General features: G+C 42.7%; 1 protein-coding gene across 1 annotated transcript in view; it reads left to right on the forward strand.

Annotated features, from left to right (window-relative positions):
• The first annotated feature begins 2,324 nt into the window (after positions 1-2,324).
• LOC135102282 (neurotrimin-like) overlaps positions 2,325-17,500 on the forward strand; it is a 199,524-nt gene continuing 184,348 nt past the window's right edge. The window contains exon 1 of the mRNA XM_064007273.1: positions 2,325-2,557. The gene's annotated coding sequence lies outside the window, so the exon portion shown is untranslated. The remainder of the gene's footprint in view (positions 2,558-17,500) is intronic.

Raw genomic sequence — 17,500 nt, forward strand, 5'->3', positions numbered from 1 at the left:
AGGCAGGGTGAGGAGGAGTGGGGGAGGTAGTTTGAGGGGAGGAGGAGGAGGAGGAGGAGGAGGAGGAGGAGGAGACGAGGAAGAAGAGGAGGTTAATGAAGGAAAAACTTGGAGATGATTAGAATGAGAGAGAGAGAGAGAGAGAGAGAGAGAGAGAGAGAGAGAGAGAGAGAGAGAGAGAGAGAGAGAGAGAGAGAGAGAGAGAGAGAGAGAGAGAGAGAGAGAGAGAGAGAGAATTTTGATAGATATATGAATAAAGAGGTCGATAGATAGATATATATAATCGAAGATAGAAATAGATATATTGATTGTTTGTGTGTGTGTCAGAGAGAGAGAGAGAGAGAGAGAGAGAGAGAGAGAGAGAGAGAGAGAGAGAGAGAGAGAGAGAGAGAGAGAGAGAGAGAGAGAGAGAGAGAGAGAGAGAGAGAGAGATTCATATACCTATCGACTGACAGATAGACAGACAAATGGTGACAGGAGCGAGAGAGAGAGAGAGAGAGAGAGAGAGAGAGAGAGAGAGAGAGAGAGAGAGAGAGAGAGAGAGAGAGAGAGAGAGAGAGAGAGAGAGAGAGAGAGAGAAATTGGAGAACACGCAAATTGATGAAAAGTTAAAGAATTTCGAAATTAATAGAAGTGCATCAGGAGGAGGAAGAAGAGGAGGAGGAGGAGGAGGAGGAGGAGGAGGAAGGGAAAGCGGTCCACTTCTTATCACGATCACGCCATAATGGAGAAAGTCTTTATAGGAGAATTCAGGAGGCTGTGTCTTCCGTGGAGAAATAAGGAGGAGGAGGAGGAGGAGGAGGAGGAGGAGGTGTTGGTAGTGGTGGTGGTGGTGGTGGTGGAGGAAAAGGATGCAGCCTGCCGATATGTATTTTCCCTCCTTTTTTTTCTCTCTCTCTCTCTCTCTCTCTCTCTCTCTCTCTCTCTCTCTCTCTCTCTCTCTCTCTCTCTCTCTCTCTCTCTCTCTCTCGCTCTCTCTTTCTCTTTTTTCTTAAACATATATTCAGAAGACATCGTGTTCAAGGTGCCTTCAATACCCGATGGTCGTGGTGGTGGTGGTGGTGGTGGTGGTAGTTATGAATGGGTGAGTGGGTGGTGGTGAATGAGTCGTTGTGTTGGTGGTAGTTGTAGTGGTGGTGGTGAATGAGTGGGTGAGTTGCGGTGGTTGTGGTGGTAGTGGTGGTGGTGGTGAGTGGGTGGTTGTGGCGGCGGTGATGGCGGTGGTGATAGAGTTGGTTTTCCTATAAATTAGTTAAAAATGTGTAAAAAAAAAAGCAGTGTGAATCAGGTGTGTGTGTGTGTGTGTGTGTGTGTGTGTGTGTGTGTGTGTACATCGCAGTAGCGTCTTTTATAAGTGTGTGTGTGTCGAAGAGGAAGGGGGAGCGAGGAGAACGGCAATGGGGGAGGGGAAGGGTGTGTGGCGGGCGGGGCGGGGCGGGGCGGGAGTGAGGGCGGCACCTGAGATGGGGGGAACAGAGGGGGGGGCGTGGTCTTCAGGTGGGCTCCTCAGGTACCCCGAGGGGCGGTAGGGAGGGAGAGGGACGCGCCGTGAAAAATATGGGCGTGCTGGCGTGGCGGGGGCGTGGCCAAACCTCCCGAGGGGCGTGAGGGATATAAACTGGGGCCTGAGCAGAGGCCGGGGCGGGGCGAGGCGGCGGACTGGGCGGGGCAGACGTGAGGGAAGGGCGGGGCCGAGACGCGGGCGGGGTGCGCGGGCCGCCCTCAGCAGCTGGGCCTCAGTGTCCCCCTGGCGCCCGCCCAGTGAGCACGTGACACCCGCCTGCATCACCCGCAGACTGTCCTCCGCGCCCCAGGGATACTTGGTCTTAGTGGCCAGCGCCTGCACGTCTCCCAAAACGCGCCTGTGTCCTCGCCCTTGACGCCTCGGCACGCCCTGCAGCAGGGCAACTGTTTGGGGCAGTGCCCGGCGCTTCATTGGCAGCGTGCCACCAGCAGCAGCAGCAGAAGTAGCACCTGGAGTAGTGGTGCCCAGCCTGGCCCTTCAGCCCCCGATGGTGTGTCGCGTCTCGCCGCCAACCCTCGCCCGTGCTCTTGTGTAGCCGGAGCCGCGGCGTGAGTGAGGAGGCGGCGTGAGCAGCGTGGCAGCGGCGGCGGCGGCGACCTCAACTCTGCGGCGGCCGGCGTGAGCCCCGCCCCGCCCCGCCTCGCCTCAGCTTGCAAGGGGCGCGTCACTGCCCAGAGGGCGGAGGACGCCCCGAATTGATGTCCAGGGGCCCTGATATGAAGGAGGGCCACCCTCGCTCCGCCGGCCGTCCCTGACGCCGGCTCTGCCCCGCCGCCCCACCCCGCATGATCCCGGGGCCGCAGGTTGCTTCGCCCAGCCGCCTTGGTCGCGGCTCACCTCCGACATCACCCTTCTGTACCCGTGTTGACTCTAGGCTCATGCTGTAGGCCTCGAGGCCCTGCCGAGCCCCACCGGCCGCGGCGCCGAGCAGCTGTGCCCGCCGCCAGCCGCCCGCCACACCCACACACCGACAGCCCCGCTACGCAACCCCGGCGCAGCCCCTCCTTGGCTAGAAAGCCCCGCGGGGCACAGGTGAGCCCCGTCTTGCAGCTTCATATTTCTCTCCCTTTCCCCGACAGACTAGCCGCAGGTCCTCGTGGCGTCACAGCGGCGTGTCGTCCCGACGGCAGCAGCCACGGTGACGCCTCGCCCCCGGCAAGTCCCGTCACGGAGACCAATTTCGACTTGTTCAGGACATTTCGGTGCCGCCGCGGTGTGGGCGTGTGGCCCGTGGCCGCTGACCGCGTGGCGGCGGTCGGGCGGCGCGGGGCGGGTGTACTTCTCTCTTGCTGCGCTGCAAGACAGGGCGGGATACTTTTCTCCTCTTTATTCTTCTCTTTCTCTTCCTATTTTCTCCCTCTATCGTATTTTCTTCTCATTTCAATAAGTCCATTCTCGTTTCCCCTGTACATTACGTTCCCTGCAGCCCTTCACGCTCCTGCACTCCCCGCTTCTGGCCCCCACCACCACCATCACCGCCACCACCACCACCACCACCACCACCACCACCACCACCACCACCACCACTTTCCGCCGGACCTTCCCCTCCATATTTCCTCCTTCCTTCGCCCTCCTTTCTTTCCCATCAATCTTCTCTCCTCCCTCCTCCCCTCTCTTTCCCTTTACTTCTTCCCACCCCATTCCCCTTACATCAACTACCCATTTCATTGCTCATTCTACGCCTGTCCCCATCCATCGTTCTCCCTTCCTTTTCTCCTTTTCCTGTTCTTCCTCCACGTCCTCTTCCTCGTCTTCGTCCTCCCGCGAGTCTCCAGAGCACATAAGCCATTTCCACTTCTGTCTCAGTTTTGCCGGTAATATTTCACTATTTCATTTGTTATTATTTCTCTTCCTTTTCCTACTTCGTCTTCAATCCCTTTCTCTCTCTCTCTCTCTCTCTCTCTCTCTCTCTCTCTCTCTCTCTCTCTCTCTCTCTCTCTCTCTCTCTCTCTCTCTCTCTCTCTCTCTCTTCCTTTCCTTCTTTCGTTTACTTTCCTGTCTTTCTTTCTCCTTGTATCGTTACCTCTTATTTGATAACTGTGCGTATGTGTGCGTTTGGGTGAAAGAGAGAGAGAGAGAGAGAGAGAGAGAGAGAGAGAGAGAGAGAGAGAGAGAGAGAGAGAGAGAGAGAGAGAGAGAGAGAGAGATAGAGCATAGGTAGTTTCTTTAATTTAACTGGACAAGGGTGACTATTGAAGAAGTTAATGAGAGAGAGAGAGAGAGAGAGAGAGAGAGAGAGAGAGAGAGAGAGAGAGAGAGAGAGAGAGAGAGAGAGAGAAAGAGAGAGAGAGAGAAAGTCCCGTACTGCAAGTATATAAGATAAGGATGCTTTAGATGTTAGATAGCGCTTAGATAAGAAGAGATAAGAATAACGAGGACAGAGATTAGAATATTATTTTATCTGTGATGGATTCTGAGGTTAGATAAAATTAAGTTGGGTGAGGTTATGTTTGGTTTGGTTAGGTTAGGTTAGGTTAGGTGAAGTGAGGTAGGTTAGGTGAGGTGAGGTTAGGTTAGGTTAGGTTAGGTGAGGTGAGGTGAGGTTGGGTTAGGTAAAGTTGTAATTGAAAAGTAACGAAGTAGTGAAATAGAGACGAGAAATATTGAAGGAGTAGAGGAGTAGATAAGATAAAATGAATAAAGTTAGGTGAAAGTCTATAATGAGATAGTGGAAGAGAGAAAGACAAAAGAAGGGAAGAATGGAAGAAAGAAAATAGTGAATGGAGACAGACAGGTTCCCTTGTGTGCGTACATGAAAGAAATAGAAAAACATAAAAGTTAGTGAAAGGAAGAAACAAAAGGAGAGACTGAAGACAGACAGATTAGCCACCGTATGTATGTATGTATGTATGTACGTACGTATGTATATGAGAAGCCGTAGATAAGGTGGGGAGATAAATGTTGCCGATAAAAGGGATCTGTACAGGTGAGGGGAAGCCGCAGGTACGAGTGTAGGTGAATGTAAGAGGGAACATTGATAAGGGAGATTAGCAGTGAGGCACGGCACTGATAAAGGGGCTCCTGCAAATAGGGAAATATTACTGATAAAATATACTTCTGTTTAAAAGATGGAAATAAGGGAGGTAAGAGGAAGTAATTAAGTGTGCAGAGAGATATGGCGTGGTAATGAGGTGATAAAGGTGCTTGGGTAAATAAGGAAATATTTCTGATAAGATATACCTCCATTTAAAAGGTGGAAATATAGATCATGAAAATAAGGGAGATAAGAGAAAATAACTAATTGTACAGATAAATATGGCGTCTTAATGAGGTTATAGAGCACTCATGAATCACAATAGAGCGCTACTTCTTCTACCTCAAAGCTACACGTGAGCGGAGAGGAGACATGAATCACGGACATAAGGGATGCTGGAGATAAGAACGAGATAGTAAACTGTACAAGAATGAGACCATGAATTGTATGTACAGAGAGATAAAGCGTCGCATTGAGGTCATATAGCGCCGGTTGAAGTCACGAGATAACACTCCGTCTTCCACCCCGAAATTACCGTGAACCGAGATTGAATTGGCCGGAGAAAAGAGACACAGGGGATAAAAGAGAAAGAACGGATGAAGAATGAGGTGTTTTTGTATTTTGCAATTATTAGAGATACGTAGACAAAAGATCCCGGCAGATAGATACAGAGATAATAGGGATGGCAAGGAAATAGATGAAAAAATGCAGTTGTGGTTTATAAGTATTAGAGATGAGTAGATGGATTCCGAACAGTTGAAGAAGATGTATTAGTTTATAAGCATTAGAGATAAAGAGATAAGAGATTCCGGGAGGTAATGGAGATAATGCGGACCACGAAAGAGTAGGTGTTAGGAGACGGGTGATTTAGTAGGTGAGAAATAGTAGAGATAAGAGATACTGGAGGTGAGAGAGACTATGAAGAATTGATGTTGAGATGCTGAGGAAGAGATGGTGTGGGTGAGGAATGGCAGACAGAACAGAAAAAAATAAAATAAAATAAACATGCCGACAGTCAAGATATATTAGGAATTAAAGGAAAAAAACAAGTTAAGAAAGAAAGAAGAGGGGTGAAAAATGATATACGAATAGTAGGTGAGAAGAAAAGTAGAGATAAAACCGATAAAAAAAAAAATTCATAAAAATTATGGTAACGGGAAAAAAAAAAGAACCCCCAAATTAGATGTTAAAAATTAGCCTTAGAATAAATAGATAACAAAAAGACGTTCCAAGGAGGAATATTTTACCTGATAAGTACAGAGAGAGAGAGAGAGAGAGAGAGAGAGAGAGAGAGAGAGAGAGAGAGAGAGAGAGAGAGAGAGAGAGAGAGAGAGAGAGAGAGAGAGAGAGAGAGAGAGAGAGAGAGAGAGAGAGAGAGAGAGAGAGAGAGAGAGAGAGTTATACATAGCGATGCTGCGATGGAGAAATTTCACGGCCAGATAAGATACTGATAAACAGAAACCACTGGCAGCATTACACATTTAATTCTCAGACGCGTAGGAGATAATTAAGAGACTGGAGACGCGAAGCTACCGGTGGAAGACAAGTAAATAAGGTTTAGAAGATAATAATAAGACCGGAAATGTGATAAGACAGATAAATAAAAAGAAAAAATAATGAAGATGTAATAAAAGACAGGTAAATAAGATATAGAAGATGATAATAGGACTTGATATGGGACAGGATGCTAGGGTTAAAAAGATTATTAAATAACACATAGAAGATAAGAATAGGACCGGAAATGCGATGCTGCAGGTGATGATAAATAAAATATAGGTCATAATTATAATTCATAGCAGACACGACATTACAGGTGATACAAAAGGTAATTAATGGACGGGGCAGGTAAGACGTAACTGGCCACACGTAAGAAAACGGAAGGGCGTGAGAAAATAACTTTTACTAAGGGACAGGTAAAGGTCAATAAAGAATAGGAGATAATTCATATGAGATTACGAATAATACAAAAGATAATTAAGGGAAGGGGAATATAAAAAGATAATGAATCACAGATAGGAAAGCGAAAGGGCGCGAAAAAAAAAAACGTTTACTAACCAACAGGTAAAGGAAAATAACACGATATTACAGGCGATACAAAAGGTAAATGAAGCACAGAGGAGTTTAAAAGGTAATTGATCACACGTAGGGAAGCGAAAGGGCGTGAGAAAGCACTTTTATTAGGGGAGCCTGTGGATAGAAGCACAAGACGTAGAGACGAGAGCGTTACGAAGGAAGGATACCGCTAGTTGGGATGCGTTGAACAGTAGAACACGTTGGAATCGCTGTTATGGGGTATAAGGGGTGAGATAAGATGTATAGCCGATAAGGAGGATCCATATAAAAGTAACATTGATAATAGAAAAAAAGTATAATGTTGGAGATAACAGGTGTAAGAGATGAGAGGGTATTTAGTACGAAGAACACGTGGGAAACAAGAGAAACTGAAAAATTCCGTTAGTGAAAGATAAAGGAGATAGGAAAATTTATAACGAGGAACAATGGAAATTAGGAAAAGGTGACTGTACCGGAGATAACAGAAACAAGAGATTAAAGAATATTTAGTGTAAAGGACACCTGCGTAATTATAGAAATACAGAAATACGCCAAAAAAAAAAAAAAAATAAATAAATAAAATAAATAAATAAATAAAAAATAAAAATAAAAAAAATACAGTAGATAAGATTTAGTATGAGGGACACCTTAGGAAGCAAGAAAATACGATAGCACCGGAGATAGATAACAGATGTGAGAGATGGAAATTACTTGGTATGAGGAGCTCTGAAACGAAGGAAATGTAGGAGATAAGAAAAAATAAAAAAAAACAAGAGATAAGATTTAGTACAATACACACATTAGAAAAAAAAAAAAAAGAAAAAGCGACGGTACCGGAGATAACAGAGAACCGTAAAAAAATGCTTCACGCCACATTTTGGATTGTCTTAACTACCTCATGGAATCTGGAAATATATACATGCTTGTGCTCTTTTTAACATACACAACCATACTCGTACACTCGCTGAAAAAAGGAAACAAATAAATAAAGTAAAATAAATAAATAAATAGATAAATAATAATAAATAAAAAAAAACACGAAAATAAGTAAATGAATAAAGATAAAATAAAACAAGAATAAATAGTTTCAATAAATAAACAAACAAGATGAATGAAGTAAATATAGGCAAAATCAAATAAGATAAAGAATAGATAATACATCAATTAATATATGGTAATAGATTAAATAAATAAAGAAATAAATAAAACCAAAATAAGTTAATGGGTTAAATAGGCTTAAACTTCCACGTGGTTACAAATTTGATATAGTATTCAAGAGCAGGCAAGACATGGGTCGTTGTACTTTTATAGTTTTATCAGTAATTATGTATGCAGATGTGATGAAGTTAATTAAGGGCATTCAAAATAAAACTTGTACTTTTATTGCAGTAATTTAAGAAGCAGTTGAGCTTTTTTTTTATCTTAATTATATTCTAGAATTTGGGAATGATTGATTGAAGTTGGCGCCGCAGGAAGTGTGGAGAAGAGATAAGGAGATAAGAAAGTTCTGTGGAAGAGACATCTTGGAAACTAGAAAACTCAAACATTACCGCAGAGAACGTATACATAATGATATATTTATTTATTTTATTTATTTTTTTACATTTCTTTATGAACTGGCACTCAGTGGGTGTTCTGTAGAAGAGCGACCTCGGAAACTAGGAAACCAAACCACTACCGCAGAGAACTTGTACCTAAGGACGTCCTGACCTCTCTTTAGGGACTGGCACTCTCAATTGGCCCTATTTTTTTGGCCAGTGCCTCTCTTGCATAAACAAAAAAAATAAATAAATAAAACCAGGATTTAGTATAAGAGACGCATCGGATAAAAAGGAACACTAGTACAGGAGATGAGAGATAAGCGACAAGGAAACTCAATAAGATAACATTTAGTCTCGTATTCTTAAACATTCTGGTTTCTCATAAAGACTACTTTTCAAACAGATACAAATTTTTCACGGGTGTTATTACTGCTAGTTGTAGAATCATTCCTTGTTAAACTGTCATTGGAAACGTGGAAACTTCCTTGAAAGCCTTTAGTAACTTCCACTACAGCCTGCTAAAAGAAATCGAGATGGAACGTCGAACCATTTAGGAGTACGAAGATTAGTAGGACAAATATCGGGAAGGTAGACAATGATAACGATAACTGCGATCACGCTTGAGATAAGAGGCGTCTTGAAAACACCCTTTGAAAAACTCTAGTAACTTCCACATCAACCCGTTAAAAATAGTAGAGATAGGAAGTCAAAACCTTTAAAAATACAAGAATCAGTAGGGCACATCTTGGGAAGGAAAATTATAACAATGCCTGCGATAACACTTGAGATAGGAAGCGTCTCGAAAAAAAAAAAAAAAAAAAACAGGACGATATATGATTAAAAAAAAAAATTAGATAAGGCGCCAGTGTGTTTAAGAATATGACGGTTAGTAAGGGACATCTTGGGGAAATCAGAGAACGATAACAGTATCTGCAACAACACTTTAGATAAGAAACATCTCAAAAACCAGGAAAATATAAAATGGAAAGTGGGATAAGAGTATAATATGATAAGAGTACATACGAGTATAATAGAACTAGATGATGTAATAATAATACTGGAGATAGTAGATATGACAGATAAGAAAGTTTCGTATCTGGTTCTTTAGATGGCGCAGCGCACACGAGACAGACCGCGCAAATAAGGGACGTTTTAGATAAAGTAAAGATAAGGAACGCTACTAACTTATAACTGATAATAACTACCAGAGATAAACATAGATAAGAAAACTCAGCAGATAAGGAACATTTAGTAAGGCTGATAAAAAAATTAACAATAGATAAGAAAAAAAACATTGATAAACACGGTAGCGAGTTACAAGACTGATAAGAAGTGGTGGAGACAAATAAAGGCTCCCCTCAAAAAGAGTTAGCGTAAAGAATATTGTACTGATTTATAACACTGATAAGAAGTACTGGAACTAAACGTTGTAAAAAAAAAAAAAAAAGAATAGATAAGCAACATCACTACCATATAATAAAACTGATAAGAACTACCAGAGATTTGCATAGATAAGAAAGTTAGCATAAATAAAGGAAACAATTAGCTTAAGATAACATTGATAAGAACTACGGTAGCTAAACAAACAAGAAGAAAAAAAAAACGCTGATAAAGTAGTATTTTTTACCGATAAATGCGACAGATAAAAGATAGTGCCGATAATAACTGAGAAAAGGAGAGAGGATGACGGCGAGAGGTCATGCATCAGGTCACAGGTCAACTCAGATCATTGCTAGAGGTAGAAATTAGGTCAAAGTCACATGGTGGGTGGTATTGAGGGTCGTTTTCGTTGTATTAAAAGGGTCATGTATATTGAAGGCTGTATGGTGTATGAAAGGATTGTATTATGTATAAATGAGAGAAAAAGTCTATTGCATGGTCATTGTGGTCGTTGTATGGATGGTATAGCCACTGTATGGTCGCTGAAGTCGTTGTATGGTTAGTATGGTCGTTGTATGGATGGTATGATCGTTGTATGGATGTTATGGTCGTTGTGTGGATGTTATGGTCGTTGTGTGGATGGTGTGGTCGTTAGATGGCTCCTGTGGTCGTTGTATGAATGCTGTGGTCGTTGTATGGATAGTATGGTCGTTGTATGGCTCTTGTGGTCGTTCTGTGGCTCGTGTGGTCGTTGTATGGCTCGTGTGGTCGTTGTATGGCTCGTATGGTCGTTGTATGGTCGCTGTGATCGTTGTATAGTCGCTGTGATCGTTGTATGGATGGTGTAATCGTTGCATGGGCGCAGTGGTCGTTGTATGGATGGTGTGGTCGTTGTATGGATGGTATGGTCGTTGTATGGCTCGTGTGGTCGTTGTATGGCTTGTGTGGTCGTTGTATGGATAGTATGGTCGTTGTATGGCTCGTGTGGTTGTTGTATGGCTCGTGTGGTCGTTCTGTGGCTCGTGTGGTCGTTATATGGCGTGTGTGGTCGTTGTATGGCTCGTATGGTCGTTGTATGGTCGCTGTGATCGTTGTATGGCTTTTGTGGTCGTTGTATGGGCGCAGTGGTCGTTGTATGGAGATCAGTCGTAATATTAATGCCATACACACGCTTGCAATATTCGTTATATCGCGAAAGTCGTGTATCTGCCTTATGAAAGACGCCCGTTGGGTATGAGGTGCATAGATGCCGTGTTTGGGTAAGAACTAATAGAACTACTAGCATTCATCGTGGCGGGACGTGGTCGTTGTGTGAGGGACGTGCTCGGGGAGGTACAGAGAGCGCTGGTTGTCGCTGCGTCTGTGTCATCTGCAAGGGATGTGTTGGTTGAGCGATTAAAGCCTGTATTTGTAAACATCTTGGCGCTATTGTGTTTCGCAGGCTGTAGTGGAAGTTATTTAGGTTTGTCAATGGTAAGGGACGGGTTGGTTGAGGGATTAAAGTCCGTATTCGTTAACTTTTTGATGTTATTGTGTTTCGCAGGCTGTAGTGGAAGTTATTTGGGTTTGTCAGTGGTAAGGGACGTGTTGGTTGTGGTTGTAGACCCGGTTTTCCGAAAAAAAAAATTCCTCTTTCTTGCGTTCAACGGGTTGCATTGGAGGCTGTTTGTTGTCGAAGGTAAAGGAAGGGTTGGTTAAGCTACTGTAGATTGTATTAGTAAACATTTTGTCTTCCTTGTATTTAACGGGCAGTCGTGGAAAATTTTTTGTGCTTTCAAGGGTGCCTTCATGATCCCAGTGGCAGTCCAACAAGGATTCTGCATCATCGATAGGGGGAAAAAAAAAAAGCTTGTAAGAACGCTGCCAATCATCCGTGTGACCCCTGAAAATAGTCCTGATGGGAGAAATGAGCCTCTAAGAACACCTGCTGGATAGTACTCATTACCAGATAGCAGTGAAAGTTTAACAAGTCTTCCGCATTATCAGTAAGGAAAAGAAAAAAAAACATTCATAACAACACAACACAACTATTCATCTCAGCGGCCTTTGGAAAAACTCGTGCTGTGAGAACTAAGCGAACTAAGAGAACGAGCTAAGGGAACTAAGAATACCTGTCTAAGAGTATCCATTATTAACAGGACGTGGTCAGTAAGGGACTTGCGGTCAGGGTCAGGATAAGGGACGCGGCGGGTCAGGGCGGGGCAGGACGGGGAGGGGCGGCGGCGTGGGAGTGTCGGGGAGCGCTGTACCGCCGCCGCCGCCTCGCTATCGGTGGCGGCGGCGGCGCGGCGGTCACGGGTCATGGCGGCGTGGTGTCAGCGGCGGTGTTGCGTGAGTGACCCCGGGGCGAGTGTTTGAAATCTGAGTCACTAGGACGCGGCAATGAGGTCATAAGGCGCTGGCTGCGGTTACCAGAGAACACTACCGCTCCCACTGAGAAATTACCGTGAGCTGGGATAAGATTTGTCAGGGATGCGAGGAAGAGATGGAGGAGATAAGAGGAATCGTGAAGATCAGGTGTGCACGGATAAAGACACTGTAGGTAAATAGTAGAGATAGGACATATTAGAAAACCCCCGGAAGTTAAGAGATGCAGGAGATAACGAGAGGTGTGAAAAACAGGTGTTGGGGGATAAAGCACGAGTGTATAGAGATTTAGATGATGTAGGTGAGAAATAGAAGAGATAGAGCATATAAATCAAGGAAGATAAAAGATGCGGGAGATAAGAGACCATAAAGAACACATGTTTTTAGATAAGAAAAAATATTATAAACGAGAATTAGTAGAAATGCAGCAAATAAAAGGCCACGAAAGATAAGAGACAGAGATAACATGAATCATAGAGTACAGGTGTTTGCAAGTAAAGATACTGATAAAAAGTAATATAGATGAAGCTGATAAATAGAAAATCCCTTATGGTAAACGATGTTGGAGATAAGAGACCGTAAGGAAGAAATATTGAAGATAGAGATGATGTAGAGAGAGTGAGGGTGAAGATAAAGGCCACACACACACACACACACACACACACACACACACACACACACACACACACACACACACACACTTTCCCCAGCAACGTAAGGCAATGAAAGGGAAAATATGTGATTCCCTGAGTTTGATGAGAGCTTGGAAATGGCTGTTTAGGGCTGTTTAGGGCTGGGTAGAGGCAAGGGGCAGCTTAGGGAAGGTTTGGGAATGCTATCAACACACATACACATAAACAGACACATGATCGTAGCAGCAACAGTGATAAAACAACGACGAAGTAAAAGTGAAATGCCTACTTAAAGTTTCCTATCAGTCAGTCTGCTTCAAGATACAACAGTCACCAGTAAGGAATATTTGGCGGGTTTAGTGCGATAGTAAAGGTCGGGGTGTAATTTTAGACCAAAGATACGTAGATAGAGAGGGTCAGTAAGGTTATGTTAGGTCAGATTAGGAGAGATCAGGTCAGGGCAGTTTAAGTTAGGTTACGTTGTATTAAGTTAGGTTAGGTAAGGTAAAGTTAGATTAGGTTAGGTTAGGTAAGGTAAGGTTAAGTTAGATTAAGTTAGGCTTGGTTAAGGTTAACTATGATTAGGTTAGGTTAGGTAAATTTGTGCTAGGTTAGGTTAAGAGGAAAGTGAAAGGCTTGAGAAAAATTAAGAAAGATGCTAGACTTGATAATCTTAGGGGATTAGAGGGAGTCGAAGGAGAGAGAGAGAGAGAGAGAGAGAGAGAGAGAGAGAGAGAGAGAGAGAGAGAGAGAGAGAGAGAGAGAGAGAGAGAGAGAGAGAGAGAGAGAGAGAGAGAGAGAGAGAGAGAGAGAGAAAAGAGTTGTTGAGGGTTTGTTAAGAAAGTTGTAAGTCTCTTGAGGGTTTTGGGGAATTGATAAGATTTGAGATAAATGGTTAATGGAAGAGGGTCAGAGAGAGAGAGAGAGAGAGAGAGAGAGAGAGAGAGAGAGAGAGAGAGAGAGAGAGAGAGAGAGAGAGAGAGAGAGAGAGAGAGAGAGAGAGAGAGAGAGAGAGAGAGAGAGAGAGAGAGAGAGAGAGAGAGAGAGAGAGAGAGAGAGAGAGAGAGAGAGAGAGAGAGAGAGAGAGAGAGAGAGAGAGAGAGAGAGAGAGAGAGAGAGAGAGAGAGAGATTTTCCTGTTTGCTAAGAATGTTTTAGGCCTCGAATCAGTTGACTCTTATAGGATGAAGAGAATATTAAGGAAGGAAATACAGATTAGAGGAGGTTTGAGTTAGATACACACACACACACACACACACACACACACACACACACACACACACACACACACACACACACACACACACACACACACACACACACACACAGGGAAGCCAGCAGTTCATTATTTTACATCTCCTATTCTCTCTCTCTCTCTCTCTCTCTCTCTCTCTCTCTCTCTCTCTCTCTCTCTCTCTCTCTCTCTCTCTCTCACATTATTTCTCCCCTAATCAAGAGCCTAGATAAAAAATAAAAGTGTATATTGCGTCAGGAAGCAAGAAAATGCATTATTGAACAGATAGATAGATAGATAGATCAATAAACAAACAAACAAACAAACAAACAAATAGGACGATATATAAGAATAATTTAACACCACGCAGTCACTCAGCTCTCTGAAAACAACAACAACAACAACAACAAGAGCAGCAACAACAACAACAACAACAACAACAACAACAACAACAACAAGGACCTAAAACAACTAATAAATCTACCTAAAATTAATACAGTCAAACAGTAAAAGAAAACCTCAACAGTCGTGACCCTTGCTAACGTGCTTACCTGCAACCCCCTTATTTAATTAACATTCCCCCGCACACCTGGGCCAGAACACCTGGTTTGTTTGCAGGGCCGAGGGGAGTGGTCGTTTTCGTAATTCAAGACTAAGAGGCGATGGAGGACGTGGAAAAATAATAAATAACAAAAGAAGTTCAAAAAGTAGATGAAATGAAATAATAACATGAGACAAACGAAAAAAAAATGCTGAGTAAAAAAAAATAATAATGAATTGATGATTAATGTGAAAAGGAGAAGACAAGAGAATATCAGAAAACGTGAAAAAATGCAAGGTAAAAATTAGACGAACTCACAATAAGCTAAGATAAAATAATAAATTGGTCAGTGACGTAAAAAAAAAAAAATCATTAGAAAACGTGAAAAAAAAATATATATAAGGCAAAAGAATATCGAAAGGGAAACGAAATGAAATAAAATAAGAAACTATAAATGAGGTTAGGTAACATAAGAATTAATTGACTAATGACCTAAAAACAAAAACCAAAAGATTATCAGAAGACGTGAAAAAAAAAAAAAAATAAAATTGTAAGGCAAAGTGATGATCTGTCATGATAAAAAATAATTAATAGAATAAAAAAAATAAAACAAGTCATAAGCTGAAGACAAGGTAAGGTTCAGATAAAATAGAAATAAACTGAAAACTCGATCAAAAATCTCACCTTTAGACGATGAATCTTGTATGAAACTCATCACACCAGCATTTTGTCAACAACTATCCTTCATTTGTTCACCTTCACGTCCATTTGTAACAGTCTCTCAATTAAAGACGGGGAAGAAAGAAAGAAAGGTATACAGAAGGAGAGGATCAGAAAAAGAGAAGAAAATAAATGAATGTAGGATAGGAGGATCAAGGTTACGGTGATGATGAGGGGTGAGGATAGTGACTTCAGGAGGGAATTACTGAGCGTGAGACAATGAGGAATGATGTGAATGATGAAAAGGACACATGCATTTATTATAGACAAGACTGATGACAAACTATCCTTTATCCATTACTGATAGATTACCTAGAGATCCTTCAGGTGATTATGAATTTACCTTTTGTCTTTTGTAGGGCGTGGCATCTTTAGGGGGCTTTATTTATTTTTTTTAAAGTTTGGTTGCCCTTAGTCAGAACCCTTCTTACATAGTTAAATAGATAAATGAGTAAATAAATAAATGCGTGTAACCTCAATTGCTGTAACATCCAGAAAATCCTTTATTGATCATGTATCTACCCTTTCCTCTCCCCGACACGCTATCACAAGATTCACACTCATGCTCAAAACCTTCACAAAATCCCTCATTAGCCAACCGCCGAGCCATCCATCACCCCACCAGCCTCTCAGCACCACCAGGTATACACACACACACACACACACTCAAACCTTCACAAAATCCACAAGTTTCTCCATACCATCACCAGACACACGCAAACTCAACCCTTCACCGGGACACGAGCACCTGTTTCCTACCTGTTCTGATGCCGTGCCCGCGCCGCCACAAATCAGAGCGGCTTTAAAATAGTCCTGGCGGGTGTTATAGCTAATCGTTGTCGCCGCCAGGTTATGTGGAACAAGGTGGGCTGGCTGGCTGGCTGGCTGGCTGGCTGGACGGCTGGGTGGCTGGGAGGCTCGCTAGCAACAAGGGAACTTAATCGAGGAGGGTAAAAAATGCACCGTGATCACTGTTATTGTTGTTGATGATCACGTGTTTATCAGAGGGAAGGGCGGGGAGCAGTGGGGTTTTGGGGGGTACAGGAGAGGACGAGGGCTGGAGGGGTGACTTCAGGAGGTGGAGGTGAGGAAGATAAGTGTAAAAGGGAGGAGGAAAGAGTGTAGGAGGTGTAAAAGAGGTGGACAGAGGTACAGAAAGGAAGGAGGGATAACTTCAGGAGATGGAGGAGAGGAAGATAAGTGTAAAAGAGGGAGAAGGGAAGAGTGTAGGAGGTGGATAGAGGTAAATAAGAGGTACAGGAGGGAAAGAGGGAAGATTTCAGGAAGTGGAGGAGAGGAAGGTAAAAGAGGGAAGGAGGGAAGAGTGCAGCAGGTGAAGGGCAGGAAGACAGATGTATGACAGGGAAGGAGGGAAGAGTGCAGGAGGTGAAGGGAAGGAAGATCAGGGTACAGGAGGGAAGGAGGGAAGATTTCAGGAGGTGGAAAGGAGGAAGATAGAGGTACAGGAGAGGAGGAAAGATTTCAGGTGGAATAAAGAAAATATAGTTGACATGATTGATTACGAACTGTCCATTATTAACATTAGACAGCACTAAGGCAGGGGCTATCCAGATTTGACAACACTGATAAGAGAGCGTTCGCCTTTGTTATCACCACTCACTCGTTGGAAATGCGGCACAATATTTCCTTAGACTTGATATAAAATGTAGACTGCGTGTGAATTATTGTCGTTTTGGTATTACTACTGTGATGTTTAGATCAGCTAAGATAAGAATAGATTGATTAATAACGTGAAAAAAAGGCAAGAAATTATGAGAAGACGTAAAAGAATAATATTGTAAGGTAGTGATGATGTCATGATAGATAAATAAATAAATAAATAAAATAAAATAAAATAAAAAAGTCAAGCTGAAAACAAGGTAAAGTTAAAAAAATCAATCAGTAATTTCACCTTTAGAGGATGAACCTTGTATAAAACTCACCACACCTTCATTCCTTAAACAAATGCCCTTTAATTATGTTCTGTTTGGTGTATGAAACTTTGTGGCGCGGAAGGGATAAGTGTTGAAGCTATTCGGACTTAAAGATACCGGTTAGTACTCGTGGGATTATGTGAAGTATGTAGCTTTACCCAACACACCCAATATATACATACATTAACCCTTTCACTACGACATGCAATACTTCACAGCAACAAAGGCAACGTGTGAAATTTTTAAGCCTCTGAGTCTTGTGGCCGTCTTATTCTCTTATTTAGGCTCACATTACTAAGTGTCACGGGTGCTATCTTAAAATCAATGACCTGTGTGTTGTGTCTAGTAAAATTCTCGGTCTAAAGGTATCTAGTTTTGTTAGATTTCAAGCTGTAATAGACTGATTTAATAAGTTTCAAGAAGTCACCCGGATTTTTAAGAGTTAGGTATCTATAATGAAGGAAATGAAAAGGATAGAATTTTTAGTTTGTAGGCAGCGTAATGTTTGTAGATGGCAGTTGAAATAGAGGTAATGTCTCAGCGTGGTAAAGGGTTAAGGAAAGATGAGGCAAGTAGTAATGAAAGGGTTAAGACTCTAGTC

The sequence above is a fragment of the Scylla paramamosain genome, chromosome 7 (genome assembly GCF_035594125.1).
Source record: "Scylla paramamosain isolate STU-SP2022 chromosome 7, ASM3559412v1, whole genome shotgun sequence".
Classification (NCBI taxonomy): domain Eukaryota; kingdom Metazoa; phylum Arthropoda; class Malacostraca; order Decapoda; family Portunidae; genus Scylla; species Scylla paramamosain.